The following is a 24,268-nucleotide window of genomic DNA, read 5'->3' on the forward strand; positions in this document are numbered from 1 at the left end:
ACCTGAAGCAGCCTGGGCTTGTCTTACCTGGAGTGTTTGACCCTGTTTTGATGATGGAGTTAAACAGGGCATCTATAAGAGTGACTGGGTAACCCAAATATCCAGCCTTCCACATCTCCAGCTGGGACACAAGAGAGAGGTTTGGCCTACAATATGTGGAGCCAGGCTGTCGACCTGTGCCTCTTGACTTTGACAAACACAAAAGCAGGAAGACAGACCTAGGGATGCAAGAAGAGTCTTCATCTGGCACTGATTTCTCCTTTCCATCTCAGGTAAGCCTTTAAAGTTCTTTGATAACAAACATTTTATTGAAAAACAAATACTTAATAATTCTCGCTCGCATATAACACTAATTTTGCTGAATTTCAGAAATGCTTAGAGGATTCCTCTTCTGCTGAGACCCCTCTTGCTCCTGAACCAGAGGCCACCCCCCAGACTCTCATTTTCAATGTTTTTCTACTCCGAGTGCTGTGACAGTGAAGGAACAAACATCTGAGGAGTTTCTTTTAGATGCAGGTAATTATATTATTCATACAGGCACCAATGTGTGTAATCTGTTTGCCTAATCTATGCACACAAAACAAATACTTCGTTTAATAATTTTGTGAATCTCTTTTAGAACTGCCAAGCACACCACCACTGCCTTTAGCTGCTTCTCCCTGTGCTGCTCGGACTGGACCCATTAAGACAGGCGGTCGAGTCTTTGTGTTGGACCATAACAGATGGACAGATCCAATGAGAAATGCCATTGATGGTTTGCTGGCCAAGCACCATGGGAGCAAGGACCTCCTGACAAAGGTGGATGGTGAATATGCTGCTATGGTACAGAGTGCCTGCACTGACCCAAGCAGCCTTTTGCACTCAACCACAAAGCAGCACATGAGCAGGTACATAAAAAACCTTGCTAAAAAAAAGAACACTAATGCTTCACTCAACACCAGCCCAGAAAAGCTCCTGGAGACACAGCAGTTATGGCAGCTTCTTCACTCAGGCAGTGAAACCATCAGTGTCCCAGTGACAGTACTGCCACCTGCCCCAGTCAATCCTCCCGCAAAGAGTGTTCCTGAGACTGTCTTTCTGGACCAGGCAGCGCTTGAGAAGATGGTGAAGGACATCATAGAGAAGCAGCAGGCAGTTCAGCAGCAACAACAACAGCATATGCTGCAAAAAAAGCACACTAGATCCTGTTTAGCCTGTGGTCAGCCTAATTCTCGATACATGGGTGATGGCACCTCAATACATTTCTTTTATCAAGGTGGTGATGTTAAATACTTCTACTGCTCCAAGAAAGTTTTTGACACATATTCCGCAGAGGGCCTGACCAACTTCAGAATGCCCTTTGAAGACTTTGCAGAGACTCCTTTTTTTCAGCGAGAACTGGAGTCCTCGAAGCAGAGAGGGGCAGAAAATAGGAGGGTGATTGAGGAGAGAAGCAAGAGAAAGTCAGTAATGGAGCATCCTACTGGTCGTCTGTGCAGATTCTGCCACCTACCACTGAAACAAGGACCCAACAGTCCTCATATTCACACTGGTTTCCCTGGAGTGGCAGGCAAATACATTTACTGTCCTGCTAAAGTGTTTTCCCTTTATCAGGCTAAGGGAATGAAATTTCATGGAAAGACTTTCAGCAGTCTCCATTCTATGAGGCTGAGAAGCAGAGGTGGATTGAGGAAAAGAAAAAATGACTTCACTGACAAATGACATGCCCAGACCTCAAATACTGTTTATAGCTCAAAGACATTCCTTGCACAATCTTATGCATATATGTATATACATATTATTGCACTTTTAATGTATATATATATATAATTTTTTTAAATATTTAATTTATTTCCATTTGTTCATTAAAATACCAAAAGTATTGTATTTTATTGTATTGGATTGTGTTTTAGTGTTTTTTTAAGTTCATTTATTGACTTGCATTATTTTATCTTGCTCAGATTTGAAAAACACTAAATGTTAAGCACTGGTACTATTATACTCTGTACATAATTGTTTAATTTAAAATACTTTTTTTCTTGTTTTTTCCTGTTCTCCTCAACTTTAGATATTATTATTGCTGTTGTATAATCTATAATCTATCATTTTAAATTGTTACATTTATTTCCATTGTTAATTAAAATCAAACAATTGTGTCCTTGTTTGCATTGTACTTTAGTGTTTTTAAAGTAAATTTTATTGACTTGCATTATTTTATCTTGCTCAGATGTGTAAACACTAAATGTTAATAACTGTTGTCATTAAACACTACATAATTATTTGATTTAAAAAATCTTGTTTTTTTCCTATGTTCTCCACAGCTTTATATTTTATTATTTTTATTATTAATGTTATTGTTGTTTAATCCAGGGGTTTTCAAACTGTGGGTCGAGACCCATTTGTGGGTCGCAGATTGGGAAGAGGTGGGTCGCGCAGTCACTATTGCAGCGAAATTTACCCGCAGCGTTCTCCTTTTTCCAAAGCGGGCGGTTGCGCTCCGGAGGCGTCTGTCGTTGCTTAGCGCAACCATCAGCTGCTCTCCGTTACAGCAAGGAAAACGCTTGCGGCATTCTGAAAAGTTGAGAAGTTTTTATCTCGATGTGGCGCGGACGCGCTTGGAAAAAACGAGCGCGTCGCACCGCGAGCTTCCATTATGAGCGCGCATACCGCGCACCTACATTTGAATACGCGATATGTGAACAGGCCCTTAATCTGTCGTCTGTTCAACACAGCGCTGTTGACTTTCAGATATGGTCTTCGTAAGAGTGCGTTGTTTGCATTCCCTCGCATGCATTTTGCTACCTACCAACACAAGGAAATTTTATATGTAAAACGTATTTCACATGTAGCTACACACACGAGGACGAAAGTGTTTTCTGCGCTGAACAACGTGGTGAGTTTAACAACACTTTTAGCAGAAATATTAGTATTGAAATTCTAGGTCATGGGCCTACTGTCAAATTAAATAATTTAGAAAATAAAATTATTTGTTGTTATATCAAAACTTTCTTCACTTTATTTCAACAGCCATTAGGCTGCTATTTTAATTCTACATTATTTTGATAATGTACCATAAGTTTGTATTGCAGTTAAACTTGTATGTCTTTCATACTATGACAAGGAGAAAACTGCTCTGAAGAGATCTAACGCCTTCCACCCCACCCCACATTCATGCTTTTTAAAAATCATTTTGGTGGGTCTTGAGATAGATTATTCTTGTCTAGGTGGGTCCTGGAATGGAAAAGTTTGGGAACCCCTGGTTTAATCTATAAGTATTTAATACATTACCTTTTTCAGTTTTACATAATAATATGTATATTTTTGTACTATAAATAAAACGAGAAACTTACTATTTGGTGTTTACTGGTTATATTTCATATATATATTGGATTTCTGTACATAGTGAAACAAATATAATGTAAATATCTCAATGTAAAATGTAAAGGTCTAAAACATTATCAAAATGTTCTTTACAATTATTCACATTCAAATATTTTCTATATTAAAGAAAACTAAACCCTATTATAATGTAAATGTTTATTAAGGTAGTTGCACATTTTGTACATTCTACACAATAACAAATCTTACACGTTTTATTCTATTTTTGTGCACAAAGTTAGTTTATTATATGTAAATCGTACTTAACATGAGTTTCTAATCATTTTTTAATCTAGATACACTTTATGGTAGTTGTGGTCGAGACGAGACTCGAACCTGTAATTTCGTGTATTTTTTCAGGCCCGCCTCCCTGGAATTTCCTGCGTTCTTATTGGCTAGCAACGCTCTACACCTACATGCGACTGGCCCTCCCTGGGATTTCCTGCGTTCTTATTGGCTAGCAACGCTCTACACCTACATGCGACTGGCCCCCGCGTGGAAGGCAGCTATGCTCACCACTATTGAAGACTGTTGGATGTAGACTGGAAGCCCTGTTCTGCGGTCAGCAAGAATTTTCGCAATACATTAGCAGCTGGCAGGTGCAGATGGACTGAAACTCTCTTTGTTTGGACCTGGCACTTAAAAAAATTGCATGAACTTATTGACCTGACCTACCAGGCACCATATTAAAAAACAAGGTCTCTAATTTAATAATGTAACACGTTTTATACAGACACTTCATATTTAAACGGTATTAGATTATTTTTTGCATTCACTGGCTTCTGTGAAGCGTTGAGCTAAAATGACGCATGACGCCGTTCCTGCAAGCCGCGCTGATCGGATACAACTACCTGTCTCTGCAACTCCTTGTTAGTATAGTGGAATGTATCTCCGCCTGTCACGCGGAGACTGGGGTTCGATTCCCCGACGGGGAGATCCAGTCCTTTACTGCTGCCAAAAGACCTTAACAAATGTTTTGCTCCAGCAAACAAGTTGCAGGAGAAGTTGGCAAGGGGCCTCGGACGACTGTTTTAAAAACAGCTTGAGAAAAATGCAATGCGTTGGCCGGGAATCGAACGCATACAGCAAGAATGGACAGACCCAGGAATCAAACCCATAGCAAGAATGCTCGTAATCAAGGTCTTTAATTTACAAATGTGATGCGTTGGCCGGGAATCGAACCCCGGTCAACTGCTTGGAAGGCAGCTATGCTCCCCACTATACCACCAACGCAAGACTGTTGGATGTAGACTGGAAGCCCTGTTCTGCGGTCAGCAAGAATTTTCGCAATACATTATCAGCTGGCAGGTGCAGATGAACTGAAACTCTCTTTGTTTGGACCTGGCACTTAAAAAAATTGCATGAACTTATTGACCTGACCTACCAGGCACTGTAGTGATCTTTTTCTTTGTAGAAAAGTTAGAAGCTCAGACCAGGAGACAATGGAAGTTTTCCTAGCAGAAGTTCTTTATTGCTTGTCGGTAGCTGCAGTCATTCCAACATCGTCTAACTAAGGGAACTTTACATTGTAGTTTATATACATTTCAAGGGGGAGGGATTACATTGTGAGGAACAAAGCATTAAATGAGCTGAAACATGAGAACAGAACGGTGCAGGACTTCTCGCACTGAGATAAGAACTCCAAGACAAATGGTCTCAGTAATAAAATGGCAGGATTTCAAACTTGCGCACCATATTAAAAAACAAGGTCTCTAATTTAATAATGTAACACGTTTTATACAGACACTTCATATTTAAACGGTATTAGATTATTTTTTGCATTCACTGGCTTCTGTGAAGCGTTGAGCTAAAATGACGCATGACGCCGTTCCTGCAAGCCGCGCTGATCGGATACAACTACCTGTCTCTGCAACTCCTTGTTAGTATAGTGGAAAGTATCTCCGCCTGTCACGCGGAGACTGGGGTTCGATTCCCTGACGGGGAGATTCAGTCCTTTACTGCTGCCAAAAGACCTTAACAAATGTTTTGCTCCAGCAAACAAGTTACAGGGAAGTTGGCAAGGGGCCCGGACGACTGTTTTAAAGACAGCTTGAGAAAAATGCAATGCGTTGGCCGGGAATCGAACCCATACAGCAAGAATGGACAGACCCAGGAATCTAACCCATAGCAAGAATGCTCGTAATCAAGATCTTTAATTTACAAATGTGATGCGTTGGCCGGGAATCGAACCCGGTCACCTGCTTGGAAGGCAGCTATGCTCACCACTATACCACCAACGCAGGCCTTTGAACGTAGACTGGAAGCCCGGTTGTGCGGTCAGCAAGAATTTTCGCAATACATTAGCAGCTGGCAGGTGCAGATGAACTGAAACTCTCTTTGTTTGGACCTGGCACTTAAAAAAATTGCATGAACTTATTGACCTGACCTACCAGGCACTGTAGTGATCTTTTTCTTTGTAGAAAAGTTAGAAGCTCAGACCAGGAGACAGTGGAAGTTTTCCAAGCAGAAGTTCTTTATTGTTTGTCGGTAGCTGCAGTCATTCCAACATCGTCTAACTAAGGGAACTTTACATTGTAGTTTATATACATTTCAAGGGGGAGGGATTACATTGTGAGGAACAAAGCATGTAAATGAGCTGAAACATGAGAACAGAACAGTGCAGGACTTCTCGCACTGAGATAAGAACTCCAAGACAAATGGTCTCAGTAATAAAATAGCAGGTGTTCAAACTTGCTCAGCATGACTCTTCACCCGGTAAAACAATGAGAACAGGAAAAGCCTAGCCTTCTCGCACTTAGATGGGACAGTCAGGAATATCCTGCTGGGAACCCCTACCGTTTGCAGAGATTTCCTGGTCTCATCATTTATAAACTTTCTCAATATAAAATACTATTGTATTGGAAATCTAAAGTAAACATTTAAATAAAATTTGTAATCCTACAACACCATATTAAAAAACAAGGTCTCTAATTTAATAATGTAACACGTTTTATACAGACACTTCATATTTAAACGGTATTAGATTATTTTTTTTATTCACTGGCTTCTGTGAAGCGTTGAGCTAAAATGACGCATGACGCCGTTCCTGGAAGCCGCGCTGATCGGATACAACTACCTGTCTCTGCAACTCCTCGTTAGTATAGTGGAAACTATCTCCGCCTGTCACGCGGAAGACCGGGGTTCGATTCCCCGACGGGGAGATCCAGTCCTTTACTGCTGCCAAAAGACCTTAACAAATGTTTTGCTCCAGCAAACAAGTTACAGGAGAAGTTGGCAAGGGGCCACCAACGACTGTTTTAAAGACAGCTTGAGAAAAATCCAATGCGTTGGCCGGGAATCGAACGCATACAGCAAGAATGGACAGACCCAGGAATCGAACCCATAGCAAGAATGCTCGTAATCAAGGTCTTTAATTTACAAATGTGATGCGTTGCCCGGGAATCGAACCCGGCTCAACTGCTTGGAAGGCAGCTATGCTCACCACTATACCACCAACACAAGACTGTTGGATGTAGACTGGAAGCCCTCTTCTGCGGTCAGCAAGAATGTTCGCAATATATTAGCAGCTGGCAGGTGCAGATGAATTGAAACTCTCTTTGTTTGGACCTGGCACTTAAAAAAATTGCATGAACTTATTGACCTGACCTACCAGGCACCATATTAAAAAAAAGGGTCTCTAATTTAATAATGTAACACGTTTTATACAGACACTTCATATTTAAACGGTATTAGATTCTTTTTTGGATTCACAGGCTTCTGTGAAGCGTTGAGCTAAAATGACGCATGACGCCGTTCCTGGAAGCCGCGCTTATCGGATACAACTACCTGTCTCTGCAACTTCTCGTTAGTATAGTGGAAAGTATCTCCGCCTGTCACGCGGAAGACCGGGGTTCGATTCCCCGACGGGGAGATCCAGTCCTTTACTGCTGCCAAAAGACCTTAACAAATGTTTTGCTCCAGCAAACAAGTTACAGGAGAAGTTGGCAAGGGGCCACCGACGACTGTTTTAAAGACAGCTTGAGAAAAATGCAATGCGTTGGCCGGGAATCCAACGCATACAGCAAGAATGGACAGACCCAGGAATCTAACCCATAGCAAGAATGCTCGTAGTCAAGGTCTTTAATTTACAAATGTGATGCGTTGGCCGGGAATCGAACCCAGGTCAACTTCTTGGAAGGCAGCTATGCTCCCCACTATACCACCAACGCAAGACTGTTGGACGTAGACTGGAAGCCCTGTTCTGCGGTCAGCAATAATTTTTGCAATACTTTAGCAGCTGGCAGGTGCAGATGAACTGAAACTCTCTTTGTTTGGACCTGGCACTTAAAAAAATTGCATGAACTTATTGACCTGACCTACTAGGCACCATATAAAAAAAAAGGGTCTCTAATTTAATAATGTAACACGTTTTATACAGACACTTCATATTTAAACGGTATTAGATTATTTTTTGGATTCACTGGCTTCTGTGAAGCGTTGAGCTAAAATGACGCATGACGCCGTTCCTGGAAGCCGGGCTGATCGGATACAACTACCTGTCTCTGCAACTCTTCGTTAGTATAGTGGAAAGTATCTCCGCCTGTCACGCGGAAGACCGGGGTTCGATTCCCCGACGGGGAGATCCAGTCCTTTACTGCTGCCAAAAGACCTTAACAAATGTTTTGCTCCAGCAAACAAGTTACAGGGAAGTTGGCAAGGGGCCACCGACGACTGTTTTAAAGACAGCTTGAGAAAAATGCAATGCGTTGGCCGGGAATCGAACGCATACAGCAAGAATGGACAGACCCAGGAATCGAACCCATAGCAAGAATGCTCGTAATCAAGGTCTTTAATTTACAAATGTGATGCGTTGACCGGGAATCGAACCCGGGTCAACTGCTTGGAAGGCAGCTATGCTCACCACTATACCACCAACACAAGACTGTTGGATGTAGACTGGAAGCCCTCTTCTGCGGTCAGCAAGAATGTTCGCAATATATTAGCAGCTGGCAGGTGCAGATGAATTGAAACTCTCTTTGTTTGGACCTGGCACTTAAAAAAATTGCATGAACTTATTGACCTGACCTACCAGGCACCATATTAAAAAAAGGGTCTCTAATTTAATAATGTAACACGTTTTATACAGACACTTCATATTTAAACGGTATTAGATAATTTTTTTGGATTCACTGGCTTCTGTGAAGCGTTGAGCTAAAATGACGCATGACGCCGTTCCTGCAAGCCGTGCTGATCGGATACAACTACCTGTCTCTGCAACTCCTTGTTAGTATAGTGGAAAGTATCTCCGCCTGTCACGCGGAGACTGGGGTTCGATTCCCCGACGGGGAGATTCAGTCCTTTACTGCTGCCAAAAGACCTTAACAAATGTTTTGCTCCAGCAAACAAGTTACAGGGAAGTTGGCAAGGGGCCCGGACGACTGTTTTAAAGACAGCTTGAGAAAAATGCAATGCGTTGGCCGGGAATCCAACCCATACAGCAAGAATGGACAGACCCAGGAATCGAACCCATAGCAAGAATGCTCGTAATCAAGGTCTTTAATTTACAAATGTGATGCGTTGGCCGGGAATCGAACCCGGTCAGCTGCTTGGAAGGCAGCTATGCTCACCACAATACCACCAACACAGGCCTTTGAATGTAGACTGGAAGCCCGGTTGTGCGGTCAGCAAGAATTTTCGCAATACATTATCAGCTGGCAGGTGCAGATGAACTGAAACTCTCTTTGTTTGGACCTGGCACTTAAAAAAATTGCATGAACTTATTGACCTGACCTACCAGGCACTGTAGTGATCTTTTTCTTTGTAGAAAAGTTAGAAGCTCAGACCAGGAGACAGTGGAAGTTTTCCAAGCAGAAGTTCTTTATTGCTTGTCGGTAGCTGCAGTCATTCCAACATCGTCTAACTAAGGGAACTTTACATTGTAGTTTATATACATTTCAAGGGGGAGGGATTACATTGTGAGGAACAAAGCATTAAATGAGCTGAAACATGAGAACAGAACGGTGCAGGACTTCTCGCACTGAGATAAGAACTCCAAGACAAATGGTCTCAGTAATAAAATGGCAGGATTTCAAACTTGCTCAGCATGCCTCTTCACCCGGTAAAACAATGAGAACAGGAAAAGCCTAGCCTTCTCGTACTGAGATGGGACAGTCAGGAATATCCTGCTGGGAACCCCTACCATTTGCAGAGATTTCCTGGTCTCATCATTTATAAACTTTCTCAATATAAAATACTATTGTATTGGAAATCTAAATTAAACATTTAAATAAAATTTGTAATCCTACAGCACCATATTTATAAACAAGGTCTCTAATTTAATAATGTAACACGTTTTATACAGACACTTCATATTTAAACGGTATTAGATTATTTTTTGGATTCACTGGCTTCTGTGAAGCGTTGAGCTAAAATGACGCATGACGCCGTTCCTGGAAGCCGCGCTGATCGGATACAACTACCTGTCTCTGCAACTTCTCGTTAGTATAGTGGAAAGCATCTCCGCCTGTCACGCGGAAGACCGGGGTTCGATTCCCCGACGGGGAGATCCAGTCCTTTACTGCTGCCAAAAGACCTTAACAAATGTTTTGCTCCAGCAAACAAGTTACAGGAGAAGTTGGCAAGGGGCCACCGACAACTGTTTTAAAGACAGCTTGAGAAAAATGCAATGCGTTGGCCGGGAATCGAACGCATACAGCAAGAATGGACAGACCCAGGAATCTAACCCATAGCAAGAATGCTCGTAGTCAAGGTCTTTAATTTACAAATGTGATGCGTTGGCAGGGAATCGAACCCGGCTCAACTGCTTGGAAGGCAGCTATGCTCACCACTATACCACCAACACAAGACTGTTGGATGCAGACTGGAAGCCCTCTTCTTCGGTCAGCAAGAATGTTCGCAATATATTAGCAGCTGGCAGGTGCAGATGAATTGAAACTCTCTTTGTTTGGACCTGGCACTTAAAAAAATTGCATGAACTTATTGACCTGACCTACCAGGCACCATATTAAAAAAAAGTGTCTCTAATTTAATAATGTAACACGTTTTATACAGACACTTCATATTTAAACGGTATTAGATTATTTTTTGGATTCACTGGCTTCTGTGAAGCGTTGAGCTAAAATGACGCATGACGCCGTTCCTGGAAGCCGGGCTGATCGGATATAACTACCTGTCTCTGCAACTCCTCGTTAGTATAGTGGAAAGTATCTCCGCCTGTCACGCGGAAGACCGGGGTTCGATTCCCCGGCGGGGAGATCCAGTCCTTTACTGCTGCCAAAAGACCTTAACAAATGTTTTGCTCCAGCAAACAAGTTACAGGAGAAGTTGGCAAGGGGCCACCGACGACTGTTTTAAAGACAGCTTGAGAAAAATGCAATGCGTTGGCCGGGAATCGAACGCATACAGCAAGAATGGACAGACCCAGGAATCGAACCCATAGCAAGAATGCTCGTAATCAAGGTCTTTAATTTACAAATGTGATGCGTTGGCCGGGAATCGAACCCGGGTCAACTGCTTGGAAGGCAGCTATGCTCACCACTATACCACCAACACAAGTCTGTTGGATGTAGACTGGAAGCCCTCTTCTGCGGTCAGCAAGAATGTTCGCAATATATTAGCAGCTGGCAGGTGCAGATGAATTGAAACTCTCTTTGTTTGGACCTGGCACTTAAAAAAATTGCATGAACTTATTGACCTGACCTACCAGGCACCATATTAAAAAAAAGGGTCTCTAATTTAATAATGTAACACGTTTTATACAGACACTTCATATTTAAACGGTATTAGATTATTTTTTGGATTCACTGGCTTCTGTGAAGCGTTGAGCTAAAATGACGCATGACGCCGTTCCTGGAAGCCGCGCTGATCGGATACAACTACCTGTCTCTGCAACTCCTCGTTAGTATAGTGGAAAGTGTCTCCGCCTGTCACGCGGAAGACCGGGGTTCGATTCCCCGACGGGGAGATCCAGTCCTTTACTGCTGCCAAAAGACCTTAACAAATGTTTTGCTCCAGCAAACAATTACAGGAGAAGTTGGCAAGGGGCCGCCAACGACTGTTTTAAAGACAGCTTGAGAAAAATGCAATGCGTTGGCCGGGAATCGAACGCATACAGCAAGAATGGACAGACCCAGGAATCAAACCCATAGCAAGAATGCTCGTAATCAAGGTCTTTAATTTACAAATGTTATGCGTTGGCCGGGAATCGAACCCGGCTCAACTGCTTGGAAGGCAGCTATGCTCACCACTATACCACCAACACAAGACTGTTGGATGTAGACTGGAAGCCCTCTTCTGCGGTCAGCAAGAATGTTCGCAATATATTAGCAGCTGGCAGGTGCAGATGAATTGAAACTCTCTTTGTTTGGACCTGGCACTTAAAAAAATTGCATGAACTTATTGACCTGACCTACCAGGCACCATATTAAAAAAAAGGGTCTCTAATTTAATAATGTAACACGTTTTATACAGACACTTCATATTTAAACGGTATTAGATTATTTTTTGGATTCACTGGCTTCTGTGAAGCGTTGAGCTAAAATGACGCATGACGCCGTTCCTGGAAGCCGCGCTGATCGGATACAACTACCTGTCTCTGCAACTCTTCGTTAGTATAGTGGAAAGTATCTCCGCCTGTCACGCGGAAGACCGGGGTTCGATTCCCCGACGGGGAGATCCAGTCCTTTACTGCTGCCAAAAGACCTTAACAAATGTTTTGCTCCAGCAAACAAGTTACAGGAGAAGTTGGCAAGGGGCCACCGACGACTGTTTTAAAGACAGCTTGAGAAAAATGCAATGCGTTGGCCGGGAATCGAACGCATACAGCAAGAATGGACAGACCCAGGAATCTAACCCATAGCAAGAATGCTCGTAATCAAGGTCTTTAATTTACAAATGTGATGCGTTGACCGGGAATCGAACCCGGTCACCTGCTTGGAAGGCAGCTATGCTCACCACAATACCACCAACACAGGCCTTTGAACGTAGACTGGAAGCCCGGTTGTGCGGTCAGCAATAATTTTTGCAATACTTTAGCAGCTGGCAGGTGCAGATGAATTGAAACTCTCTTTGTTTGGACCTGGCACTTAAAAAAATTGCATGAACTTATTGACCTGACCTACCAGGCACCATATTAAAAAAAGGGTCTCTAATTTAATAATGTAACACGTTTTATACAGACACTTCATATTTAAACGGTATTAGATAATTTTTTTGGATTCACTGGCTTCTGTGAAGCGTTGAGCTAAAATGACGCATGACGCCGTTCCTGCAAGCCGTGCTGATCGGATACAACTACCTGTCTCTGCAACTCCTTGTTAGTATAGTGGAAAGTATCTCCGCCTGTCACGCGGAGACTGGGGTTCGATTCCCCGACGGGGAGATTCAGTCCTTTACTGCTGCCAAAAGACCTTAACAAATGTTTTGCTCCAGCAAACAAGTTACAGGGAAGTTGGCAAGGGGCCCGGACGACTGTTTTAAAGACAGCTTGAGAAAAATGCAATGCGTTGGCCGGGAATCGAACCCATACAGCAAGAATGGACAGACCCAGGAATCGAACCCATAGCAAGAATGCTCGTAATCAAGGTCTTTAATTTACAAATGTGATGCGTTGGCCGGGAATCGAACCCGGTCACCTGCTTGGAAGGCAGCTATGCTCACCACAATACCACCAACACAGGCCTTTGAATGTAGACTGGAAGCCCGGTTGTGCGGTCAGCAAGAATTTTCGCAATACATTATCAGCTGGCAGGTGCAGATGAACTGAAACTCTCTTTGTTTGGACCTGGCACTTAAAAAAATTGCATGAACTTATTGACCTGACCTACCAGGCACTGTAGTGATCTTTTTCTTTGTAGAAAAGTTAGAAGCTCAGACCAGGAGACAGTGGAAGTTTTCCAAGCAGAAGTTCTTTATTGCTTGTCGGTAGCTGCAGTCATTCCAACATCGTCTAACTAAGGGAACTTTACATTGTAGTTTATATACATTTCAAGGGGGAGGGATTACATTGTGAGGAACAAAGCATTAAATGAGCTGAAACATGAGAACAGAACGGTGCAGGACTTCTCGCACTGAGATAAGAACTCCAAGACAAATGGTCTCAGTAATAAAATGGCAGGATTTCAAACTTGCTCAGCATGCCTCTTCACCCGGTAAAACAATGAGAACAGGAAAAGCCTAGCCTTCTCGTACTGAGATGGGACAGTCAGGAATATCCTGCTGGGAACCCCTACCATTTGCAGAGATTTCCTGGTCTCATCATTTATAAACTTTCTCAATATAAAATACTATTGTATTGGAAATCTAAATTAAACATTTAAATAAAATTTGTAATCCTACAGCACCATATTTATAAACAAGGTCTCTAATTTAATAATGTAACACGTTTTATACAGACACTTCATATTTAAACGGTATTAGATTATTTTTTGGATTCACTGGCTTCTGTGAAGCGTTGAGCTAAAATGACGCATGACGCCGTTCCTGGAAGCCGCGCTGATCGGATACAACTACCTGTCTCTGCAACTTCTCGTTAGTATAGTGGAAAGCATCTCCGCCTGTCACGCGGAAGACCGGGGTTAGATTCCCCGACGGGGAGATCCAGTCCTTTACTGCTGCCAAAAGACCTTAACAAATGTTTTGCTCCAGCAAACAAGTTACAGGAGAAGTTGGCAAGGGGCCACCGACGACTGTTTTAAAGACAGCTTGAGAAAAATGCAATGCGTTGGCCGGGAATCGAACGCATACAGCAAGAATGGACAGACCCAGGAATCTAACCCATAGCAAGAATGCTCGTAGTCAAGGTCTTTAATTTACAAATGTGATGCGTTGGCCGGGAATCGAACCCAGGTCAACTGCTTGGAAGGCAGCTATGCTCCCCACTATACCACCAACGCAAGACTGTTGGATGTAGACTGGAAGCCCTGTTCTGCGGTCAGCAATAATTTTTGCAATACTTTAGCAGCTGGCAGGTGCAGATGAACTGAAACTCTCTTTGTTTGGACCCGGCACTTAAAAAAATTGCATGAACTTATTGACCTGACCTACCAGGCACCATATTAAAAAACAAGGTCTCTAATTTAATAATGTAACACGTTTTATACAGACACTTCATATTTAAACGGTATTAGATTATTTTTTGCATTCACTGGCTTCTGTGAAGCGTTGAGCTAAAATGACGCATGACGCCGTTCCTGCAAGCCGCGCTGATCGGATACAACTACCTGTCTCTGCAACTCCTTGTTAGTATAGTGGAAAGTATCTCCGCCTGTCACGCGGAGACTGGGGTTCGATTCCCTGACGGGGAGATTCAGTCCTTTACTGCTGCCAAAAGACCTTAACAAATGTTTTGCTCCAGCAAACAAGTTACAGGGAAGTTGGCAAGGGGCCCGGACGACTGTTTTAAAGACAGCTTGAGAAAAATGCAATGCGTTGGCCGGGAATCGAACCCATACAGCAAGAATGGACAGACCCAGGAATCGAACCCATAGCAAGAATGCTCGTAATCAAGGTCTTTAATTTACAAATGTGATGCGTTGGCCGGGAATCGAACCCGGTCACCTGCTTGGAAGGCAGCTATGCTCACCACAATACCACCAACACAGGCCTTTGAATGTAGACTGGAAGCCCGGTTGTGCGGTCAGCAAGAATTTTCGCAATACATTATCAGCTGGCAGGTGCAGATGAACTGAAACTCTCTTTGTTTGGACCTGGCACTTAAAAAAATTGCATGAACTTATTGACCTGACCTACCAGGCACTGTAGTGATCTTTTTCTTTGTAGAAAAGTTAGAAGCTCAGACCAGGAGACAGTGGAAGTTTTCCAAGCAGAAGTTCTTTATTGCTTGTCGGTAGCTGCAGTCATTCCAACATCGTCTAACTAAGGGAACTTTACATTGTAGTTTATATACATTTCAAGGGGGAGGGATTACATTGTGAGGAACAAAGCATTAAATGAGCTGAAACATGAGAACAGAACGGTGCAGGACTTCTCGCACTGAGATAAGAACTCCAAGACAAATGGTCTCAGTAATAAAATGGCAGGATTTCAAACTTGCTCAGCATGCCTCTTCACCCGGTAAAACAATGAGAACAGGAAAAGCCTAGCCTTCTCGTACTGAGATGGGACAGTCAGGAATATCCTGCTGGGAACCCCTACCATTTGCAGAGATTTCCTGGTCTCATCATTTATAAACTTTCTCAATATAAAATACTATTGTATTGGAAATCTAAATTAAACATTTAAATAAAATTTGTAATCCTACAGCACCATATTTATAAACAAGGTCTCTAATTTAATAATGTAACACGTTTTATACAGACACTTCATATTTAAACGGTATTAGATTATTTTTTGGATTCACTGGCTTCTGTGAAGCGTTGAGCTAAAATGACGCATGACGCCGTTCCTGGAAGCCGCGCTGATCGGATACAACTACCTGTCTCTGCAACTTCTCGTTAGTATAGTGGAAAGCATCTCCGCCTGTCACGCGGAAGACCGGGGTTAGATTCCCCGACGGGGAGATCCAGTCCTTTACTGCTGCCAAAAGACCTTAACAAATGTTTTGCTCCAGCAAACAAGTTACAGGAGAAGTTGGCAAGGGGCCACCGACGACTGTTTTAAAGACAGCTTGAGAAAAATGCAATGCGTTGGCCGGGAATCGAACGCATACAGCAAGAATGGACAGACCCAGGAATCTAACCCATAGCAAGAATGCTCGTAGTCAAGGTCTTTAATTTACAAATGTGATGCGTTGGCCGGGAATCGAACCCAGGTCAACTGCTTGGAAGGCAGCTATGCTCCCCACTATACCACCAACGCAAGACTGTTGGATGTAGACTGGAAGCCCTGTTCTGCGGTCAGCAATAATTTTTGCAATACTTTAGCAGCTGGCAGGTGCAGATGAACTGAAACTCTCTTTGTTTGGACCCGGCACTTAAAAAAATTGCATGAACTTATTGACCTGACCTACCAGGCACCATATTAAAAAACAAGGTCTCTAATTTAATAATGTAACACGTTTTATACAGACACTTCATATTTAAACGGTATTAGATTATTTTTTGCATTCACTGGCTTCTGTGAAGCGTTGAGCTAAAATGACGCATGACGCCGTTCCTGCAAGCCGCGCTGATCGGATACAACTACCTGTCTCTGCAACTCCTTGTTAGTATAGTGGAAAGTATCTCCGCCTGTCACGCGGAGACTGGGGTTCGATTCCCTGACGGGGAGATTCAGTCCTTTACTGCTGCCAAAAGACCTTAACAAATGTTTTGCTCCAGCAAACAAGTTACAGGGAAGTTGGCAAGGGGCCCGGACGACTGTTTTAAAGACAGCTTGAGAAAAATGCAATGCGTTGGCCGGGAATCGAACCCATACAGCAAGAATGGACAGACCCAGGAATCTAACCCATAGCAAGAATGCTCGTAATCAAGATCTTTAATTTACAAATGTGATGCGTTGGCCGGGAATCGAACCCGGTCACCTGCTTGGAAGGCAGCTATGCTCACCACTATACCACCAACGCAGGCCTTTGAACGTAGACTGGAAGCCCGGTTGTGCGGTCAGCAAGAATTTTCGCAATACATTAGCAGCTGGCAGGTGCAGATGAACTGAAACTCTCTTTGTTTGGACCTGGCACTTAAAAAAATTGCATGAACTTATTGACCTGACCTACCAGGCACTGTAGTGATCTTTTTCTTTGTAGAAAAGTTAGAAGCTCAGACCAGGAGACAGTGGAAGTTTTCCAAGCAGAAGTTCTTTATTGTTTGTCGGTAGCTGCAGTCATTCCAACATCGTCTAACTAAGGGAACTTTACATTGTAGTTTATATACATTTCAAGGGGGAGGGATTACATTGTGAGGAACAAAGCATGTAAATGAGCTGAAACATGAGAACAGAACAGTGCAGGACTTCTCGCACTGAGATAAGAACTCCAAGACAAATGGTCTCAGTAATAAAATAGCAGGTGTTCAAACTTGCTCAGCATGACTCTTCACCCGGTAAAACAATGAGAACAGGAAAAGCCTAGCCTTCTCGCACTTAGATGGGACAGTCAGGAATATCCTGCTGGGAACCCCTACCGTTTGCAGAGATTTCCTGGTCTCATCATTTATAAACTTTCTCAATATAAAATACTATTGTATTGGAAATCTAAATTAAACATTTAAATAAAATTTGTAATCCTACAACACCATATTAAAAAACAAGGTCTCTAATTTAATAATGTAACACGTTTTATACAGACACTTCATATTTAAACGGTATTAGATTATTTTTTTGATTCACTGGCTTCTGTGAAGCGTTGAGCTAAAATGACGCATGACGCCGTTCCTGGAAGCCGCGCTGATCGGATACAACTACCTGTCTCTGCAACTCCTCGTTAGTATAGTGGAAAGTATCTCCGCCTGTCACGCTGAAGACCGGGGTTCGATTCCCCGACGGGGAGATCCAGTCCTTTACTGCTGCCAAAAGACCTTAACAAATGTTTTGCTCCAGCAAACAAGTTACAGGAGAAGTTGGCAAGGGGCCACCAACGACTGTTTTAAAGACAGCTTGAGAAAAATCCAATGCGTTGGCCGGGAATCGAACGCATACAGCAAGAATGGACAGACCCAGGAATCGAACCCATAGCAAGAATGCTCGTAATCAAGGTCTTTAATTTACAAATGTGATGCGTTGCCCGGGAATCGAACCCGGCTCAACTGCTTGGAAGGCAGCTATGCTCACCACTATACCACCAACACAAGACTGTTGGATGTAGACTGGAAGCCCTCTTCTGCGGTCAGCAAGAATGTTCGCAATATATTAGCAGCTGGCAGGTGCAGATGAATTGAAACTCTCTTTGTTTGGACCTGGCACTTAAAAAAATTGCATGAACTTATTGACCTGACCTACCAGGCACCATATTAAAAAAAAGGGTCTCTAATTTAATAATGTAACACGTTTTATACAGACACTTCATATTTAAACGGTATTAGATTCTTTTTTGGATTCACAGGCTTCTGTGAAGCGTTGAGCTAAAATGACGCATGACGCCGTTCCTGGAAGCCGCGCTTATCAGGTACAACTACCTGTCTCTGCAACTTCTCGTTAGTATAGTGGAAAGTATCTCCGCCTGTCACGCGGAAGACCGGGGTTCGATTCCCCGACGGGGAGATCCAGTCCTTTACTGCTGCCAAAAGACCTTAACAAATGTTTTGCTCCAGCAAACAAGTTACAGGAGAAGTTGGCAAGGGGCCACCGACGACTGTTTTAAAGACAGCTTGAGAAAAATGCAATGCGTTGGCCGGGAATCCAACGCATACAGCAAGAATGGACAGACCCAGGAATCTAACCCATAGCAAGAATGCTCGTAGTCAAGGTCTTTAATTTACAAATGTGATGCGTTGGCCGGGAATCGAACCCAGGTCAACTTCTTGGAAGGCAGCTATGCTCCCCACTATACCACCAACGCAAGACTGTTGGACGTAGACTGGAAGCCCTGTTCTGTGGTCAGCAATAATTTTTGCAATACTTTAGCAGCTGGCAGGTGCAGATGAACTGAAACTCTCTTTGTTTGGACCTGGCACTTAAAAAAATTGCATGAACTTATTGACCTGACCTACTAGGCACCATATTAAAAAAAAGGGTCTCTAATTTAATAATGTAACACGTTTTATACAGACACTTCATATTTAAACGGTATTAGATTATTTTTTGGATTCACTGGCTTCTGTGAAGCGTTGAGCTAAAATGACGCATGACGCTGTTCCTGGAAGCCGCGCTGATCGGATACAACTACCTGTCTCTCCAACTCCTCGTTAGTATAGTGGAAAGTATCTCCGCCTGTCACGCGGAAGACCGGGGTTCGATTCCCCGACGGGGAGATCCAGTCCTTTACTGCTGCCAAAAGACCTTAACAAATGTTTTGCTCCAGCAAACAAGTTACAGGAGAAGTTGGCAAGGGGCCACCGACGACTGTTTTAAAGACAGCTTGAGAAAAATGCAATGCGTTGGCCGGGAATCGAACGCATACAGCAAGAATGGACAGACCCAGGAATCGAACCCATAGCAAGAATGCTCGTAATCAAGGTCTTTAATTTACAAATGTGATGCGTTGGCAGGGAATCGAACCCGGCTCAACTGCTTGGAAGGCAGCTATGCTCACCACTATACCACCAACACAAGACTGTTGGATGCAGACTGGAAGCCCTCTTCTTCGGTCAGCAAGAATGTTCGCAATATATTAGCAGCTGGCAGGTGCAGATGAATTGAAACTCTCTTTGTTTGGACCTGGCACTTAAAAAAATTGCATGAACTTATTGACCTGACCTACCAGGCACCATATTAAAAAAAAGTGTCTCTAATTTAATAATGTAACACGTTTTATACAGACACTTCATATTTAAACGGTATTAGATTATTTTTTGGATTCACTGGCTTCTGTGAAGCGTTGAGCTAAAATGACGCATGACGCCGTTCCTGGAAGCCGGGCTGATCGGATATAACTACCTGTCTCTGCAACTCCTCGTTAGTATAGTGGAAAGTATCTCCGCCTGTCACGCGGAAGACCGGGGTTCGATTCCCCGACGGGGAGATCCAGTCCTTTACTGCTGCCAAAAGACCTTAACAAATGTTTTGCTCCAGCAAACAAGTTACAGGAGAAGTTGGCAAGGGGCCACCGACGACTGTTTTAAAGACAGCTTGAGAAAAATGCAATGCGTTGGCCGGGAATCGAACGCATACAGCAAGAATGGACAGACCCAGGAATCGAACCCATAGCAAGAATGCTCGTAATCAAGGTCTTTAATTTACAAATGTGATGCGTTGGCCGGGAATCGAACCCGGGTCAACTGCTTGGAAGGCAGCTATGCTCACCACTATACCACCAACACAAGTCTGTTGGATGTAGACTGGAAGCCCTCTTCTGCGGTCAGCAAGAATGTTCGCAATATATTAGCAGCTGGCAGGTGCAGATGAATTGAAACTCTCTTTGTTTGGACCTGGCACTTAAAAAAATTGCATGAACTTATTGACCTGACCTACCAGGCACCATATTAAAAAAAAGTGTCTCTAATTTAATAATGTAACACGTTTTATACAGACACTTCATATTTAAACGGTATTAGATTATTTTTTGGATTCACTGGCTTCTGTGAAGCGTTGAGCTAGAATGACGCATGACGCCGTTCCTGGAAGCCGCGCTGATCGGATACAACTACCTGTCTCTGCAACTCCTCGTTAGTATAGTGGAAAGTGTCTCCGCCTGTCACGCGGAAGACCGGGGTTCGATTCCCCGACGGGGAGATCCAGTCCTTTACTGCTGCCAAAAGACCTTAACAAATGTTTTGCTCCAGCAAACAATTACAGGAGAAGTTGGCAAGGGGCCGCCAACGACTGTTTTAAAGACAGCTTGAGAAAAATGCAATGCGTTGGCCGGGAATCGAACGCATACAGCAAGAATGGACAGACCCAGGAATCGAACCCATAGCAAGAATGCTCGTAATCAAGGTCTTTAATTTACAAATGTTATGCGTTGGCCGGGAATCGTACCCGGCTCAACTGCTTGGAAGGCAGCTATGCTCACCACTATACCACCAACACAAGACTGTTGGATGTAGACTGGAAGCCCTCTTCTGCGGTCAGCAAGAATGTTCGCAATATATTAGCAGCTGGCAGGTGCAGATGAATTGAAACTCTCTTTGTTTGGACCTGGCACTTAAAAAAATTGCATGAACTTATTGACCTGACCTACCAGGCACCATATTAAAAAAAAGGGTCTCTAATTTAATAATGTAACACGTTTTATACAGACACTTCATATTTAAACGGTATTAGATTATTTTTTGGATTCACTGGCTTCTGTGAAGCGTTGAGCTAAAATGACGCATGACGCCGTTCCTGGAAGCCGCGCTGATCGGATACAACTACCTGTCTCTGCAACTCTTCGTTAGTATAGTGGAAAGTATCTCCGCCTGTCACGCGGAAGACCGGGGTTCGATTCCCCGACGGGGAGATCCAGTCCTTTACTGCTGCCAAAAGACCTTAACAAATGTTTTGCTCCAGCAAACAAGTTACAGGAGAAGTTGGCAAGGGGCCACCGACGACTGTTTTAAAGACAGCTTGAGAAAAATGCAATGCGTTGGCCGGGAATCGAACGCATACAGCAAGAATGGACAGACCCAGGAATCTAACCCATAGCAAGAATGCTCGTAATCAAGGTCTTTAATTTACAAATGTGATGCGTTGACCGGGAATCGAACCCGGTCACCTGCTTGGAAGGCAGCTATGCTCACCACAATACCACCAACACAGGCCTTTGAACGTAGACTGGAAGCCCGGTTGTGCGGTCAGCAATAATTTTTGCAATACTTTAGCAGCTGGCAGGTGCAGATGAATTGAAACTCTCTTTGTTTGGACCTGGCACTTAAAAAAATTGCATGAACTTATTGACCTGACCTACCAGGCACCATATTAAAAAAAGGGTCTCTAATTTAATAATGTAACACGTTTTATACAGACACTTCATATTTAAACGGTATTAGATAATTTTTTTGGATTCACTGGCTTCTGTGAAGCGTTGAGCTAAAATGACGCATGACGCCGTTCCTGCAAGCCGTGCTGATCGGATACAACTACCTGTCTCTGCAACTCCTTGTTAGTATAGTGGAAAGTATCTCCGCCTGTCACGCGGAGACTGGGGTTCGATTCCCCGACGGGGAGATTCAGTCCTTTACTGCTTCCAAAAGACCTTAACAAATGTTTTGCTCCAGCAAACAAGTTACAGGGAAGTTGGCAAGGGGCCCGGACGACTGTTTTAAAGACAGCTTGAGAAAAATGCAATGCGTTGGCCGGGAATCGAACCCATACAGCAAGAATGGACAGACCCAGGAATCGAACCCATAGCAAGAATGCTCGTAATCAAGGTCTTTAATTTACAAATGTGATGCGTTGGCCGGGAATCGAACCCGGTCACCTGCTTGGAAGGCAGCTATGCTCACCACAATACCACCAACACAGGCCTTTGAATGTAGACTGGAAGCCCGGTTGTGCGGTCAGCAAGAATTTTCGCAATACATTATCAGCTGGCAGGTGCAGATGAACTGAAACTCTCTTTGTTTGGACCTGGCACTTAAAAAAATTGCATGAACTTATTGACCTGACCTACCAGGCACTGTAGTGATCTTTTTCTTTGTAGAAAAGTTAGAAGCTCAGACCAGGAGACAGTGGAAGTTTTCCAAGCAGAAGTTCTTTATTGCTTGTCGGTAGCTGCAGTCATTCCAACATCGTCTAACTAAGGGAACTTTACATTGTAGTTTATATACATTTCAAGGGGGAGGGATTACATTGTGAGGAACAAAGCATTAAATGAGCTGAAACATGAGAACAGAACGGTGCAGGACTTCTCGCACTGAGATAAGAACTCCAAGACAAATGGTCTCAGTAATAAAATGGCAGGATTTCAAACTTGCTCAGCATGCCTCTTCACCCGGTAAAACAATGAGAACAGGAAAAGCCTAGCCTTCTCGTACTGAGATGGGACAGTCAGGAATATCCTGCTGGGAACCCCTACCATTTGCAGAGATTTCCTGGTCTCATCATTTATAAACTTTCTCAATATAAAATACTATTGTATTGGAAATCTAAATTAAACATTTAAATAAAATTTGTAATCCTACAGCACCATATTTATAAACAAGGTCTCTAATTTAATAATGTAACACGTTTTATACAGACACTTCATATTTAAACGGTATTAGATTATTTTTTGGATTCACTGGCTTCTGTGAAGCGTTGAGCTAAAATGACGCATGACGCCGTTCCTGGAAGCCGCGCTGATCGGATACAACTACCTGTCTCTGCAACTTCTCGTTAGTATAGTGGAAAGCATCTCCGCCTGTCACGCGGAAGACCGGGGTTCGATTCCCCGACGGGGAGATCCAGTCCTTTACTGCTGCCAAAAGACCTTAACAAATGTTTTGCTCCAGCAAACAAGTTACAGGAGAAGTTGGCAAGGGGCCACCGACGACTGTTTTAAAGACAGCTTGAGAAAAATGCAATGCGTTGGCCGGGAATCGAACGCATACAGCAAGAATGGACAGACCCAGGAATCTAACCCATAGCAAGAATGCTCGTAGTCAAGGTCTTTAATTTACAAATGTGATGCGTTGGCCGGGAATCGAACCCAGGTCAACTGCTTGGAAGGCAGCTATGCTCCCCACTATACCACCAACGCAAGACTGTTGGATGTAGACTGGAAGCCCTGTTCTGCGGTCAGCAATAATTTTTGCAATACTTTAGCAGCTGGCAGGTGCAGATGAACTGAAACTCTCTTTGTTTGGACCCGGCACTTAAAAAAATTGCATGAACTTATTGACCTGACCTACCAGGCACCATATTAAAAAACAAGGTCTCTAATTTAATAATGTAACACGTTTTATACAGACACTTCATATTTAAACGGTATTAGATTATTTTTTGCATTCACTGGCTTCTGTGAAGCGTTGAGCTAAAATGACGCATGACGCCGTTCCTGCAAGCCGCGCTGATCGGATACAACTACCTGTCTCTGCAACTCCTTGTTAGTATAGTGGAAAGTATCTCCGCCTGTCACGCGGAGACTGGGGTTCGATTCCCTGACGGGGAGATTCAGTCCTTTACTGCTGCCAAAAGACCTTAACAAATGTTTTGCTCCAGCAAACAAGTTACAGGGAAGTTGGCAAGGGGCCCGGACGACTGTTTTAAAGACAGCTTGAGAAAAATGCAATGCGTTGGCCGGGAATCGAACCCATACAGCAAGAATGGACAGACCCAGGAATCTAACCCATAGCAAGAATGCTCGTAATCAAGATCTTTAATTTACAAATGTGATGCGTTGGCCGGGAATCGAACCCGGTCACCTGCTTGGAAGGCAGCTATGCTCACCACTATACCACCAACGCAGGCCTTTGAACGTAGACTGGAAGCCCGGTTG

General features: G+C 43.4%; 20 non-coding genes across 20 annotated transcripts; 13 read left to right on the top strand and 7 right to left on the bottom strand.

The window, feature by feature from the left end:
- Positions 1-6,446: 6,446 nt before the first annotated feature.
- trnad-guc (transfer RNA aspartic acid (anticodon GUC)) lies at positions 6,447-6,518 on the top strand. Its single transcript has one exon. It is a non-coding gene; the product is annotated as a tRNA-Asp (tRNA).
- A 638-nt stretch (positions 6,519-7,156) lies between these two features.
- Positions 7,157-7,228, top strand: trnad-guc (transfer RNA aspartic acid (anticodon GUC)). Its single transcript has one exon. It is a non-coding gene; the product is annotated as a tRNA-Asp (tRNA).
- A 638-nt stretch (positions 7,229-7,866) lies between these two features.
- On the top strand, positions 7,867-7,938 carry trnad-guc (transfer RNA aspartic acid (anticodon GUC)). The gene has a single exon. It is a non-coding gene; the product is annotated as a tRNA-Asp (tRNA).
- A 225-nt stretch (positions 7,939-8,163) lies between these two features.
- On the bottom strand, positions 8,164-8,235 carry trnag-ucc (transfer RNA glycine (anticodon UCC)). The gene has a single exon. It is a non-coding gene; the product is annotated as a tRNA-Gly (tRNA).
- A 1,554-nt stretch (positions 8,236-9,789) lies between these two features.
- trnad-guc (transfer RNA aspartic acid (anticodon GUC)) lies at positions 9,790-9,861 on the top strand. The gene has a single exon. It is a non-coding gene; the product is annotated as a tRNA-Asp (tRNA).
- A 638-nt stretch (positions 9,862-10,499) lies between these two features.
- Positions 10,500-10,571, top strand: trnad-guc (transfer RNA aspartic acid (anticodon GUC)). The gene has a single exon. It is a non-coding gene; the product is annotated as a tRNA-Asp (tRNA).
- A 226-nt stretch (positions 10,572-10,797) lies between these two features.
- On the bottom strand, positions 10,798-10,869 carry trnag-ucc (transfer RNA glycine (anticodon UCC)). Its single transcript has one exon. It is a non-coding gene; the product is annotated as a tRNA-Gly (tRNA).
- Positions 10,870-11,209: 340 nt separating this feature from the next.
- On the top strand, positions 11,210-11,281 carry trnad-guc (transfer RNA aspartic acid (anticodon GUC)). Its single transcript has one exon. It is a non-coding gene; the product is annotated as a tRNA-Asp (tRNA).
- Positions 11,282-11,506: 225 nt separating this feature from the next.
- trnag-ucc (transfer RNA glycine (anticodon UCC)) lies at positions 11,507-11,578 on the bottom strand. The gene has a single exon. It is a non-coding gene; the product is annotated as a tRNA-Gly (tRNA).
- Positions 11,579-11,918: 340 nt separating this feature from the next.
- Positions 11,919-11,990, top strand: trnad-guc (transfer RNA aspartic acid (anticodon GUC)). The gene has a single exon. It is a non-coding gene; the product is annotated as a tRNA-Asp (tRNA).
- A 2,148-nt stretch (positions 11,991-14,138) lies between these two features.
- trnag-ucc (transfer RNA glycine (anticodon UCC)) lies at positions 14,139-14,210 on the bottom strand. Its single transcript has one exon. It is a non-coding gene; the product is annotated as a tRNA-Gly (tRNA).
- A 1,852-nt stretch (positions 14,211-16,062) lies between these two features.
- On the bottom strand, positions 16,063-16,134 carry trnag-ucc (transfer RNA glycine (anticodon UCC)). The gene has a single exon. It is a non-coding gene; the product is annotated as a tRNA-Gly (tRNA).
- A 2,265-nt stretch (positions 16,135-18,399) lies between these two features.
- trnad-guc (transfer RNA aspartic acid (anticodon GUC)) lies at positions 18,400-18,471 on the top strand. The gene has a single exon. It is a non-coding gene; the product is annotated as a tRNA-Asp (tRNA).
- Positions 18,472-19,109: 638 nt separating this feature from the next.
- trnad-guc (transfer RNA aspartic acid (anticodon GUC)) lies at positions 19,110-19,181 on the top strand. Its single transcript has one exon. It is a non-coding gene; the product is annotated as a tRNA-Asp (tRNA).
- A 638-nt stretch (positions 19,182-19,819) lies between these two features.
- On the top strand, positions 19,820-19,891 carry trnad-guc (transfer RNA aspartic acid (anticodon GUC)). Its single transcript has one exon. It is a non-coding gene; the product is annotated as a tRNA-Asp (tRNA).
- A 226-nt stretch (positions 19,892-20,117) lies between these two features.
- Positions 20,118-20,189, bottom strand: trnag-ucc (transfer RNA glycine (anticodon UCC)). Its single transcript has one exon. It is a non-coding gene; the product is annotated as a tRNA-Gly (tRNA).
- A 340-nt stretch (positions 20,190-20,529) lies between these two features.
- Positions 20,530-20,601, top strand: trnad-guc (transfer RNA aspartic acid (anticodon GUC)). The gene has a single exon. It is a non-coding gene; the product is annotated as a tRNA-Asp (tRNA).
- A 637-nt stretch (positions 20,602-21,238) lies between these two features.
- Positions 21,239-21,310, top strand: trnad-guc (transfer RNA aspartic acid (anticodon GUC)). Its single transcript has one exon. It is a non-coding gene; the product is annotated as a tRNA-Asp (tRNA).
- A 1,850-nt stretch (positions 21,311-23,160) lies between these two features.
- trnad-guc (transfer RNA aspartic acid (anticodon GUC)) lies at positions 23,161-23,232 on the top strand. Its single transcript has one exon. It is a non-coding gene; the product is annotated as a tRNA-Asp (tRNA).
- A 226-nt stretch (positions 23,233-23,458) lies between these two features.
- trnag-ucc (transfer RNA glycine (anticodon UCC)) lies at positions 23,459-23,530 on the bottom strand. Its single transcript has one exon. It is a non-coding gene; the product is annotated as a tRNA-Gly (tRNA).
- Positions 23,531-24,268: the final 738 nt, after the last annotated feature.

Source organism: Siphateles boraxobius, unplaced genomic scaffold (assembly GCF_051911475.1).
Source record: "Siphateles boraxobius isolate OS27281-9 unplaced genomic scaffold, OSU_SipBor_1 6, whole genome shotgun sequence".
In the NCBI taxonomy this organism is placed as follows: Eukaryota; Metazoa; Chordata; class Actinopteri; order Cypriniformes; family Leuciscidae; genus Siphateles; species Siphateles boraxobius.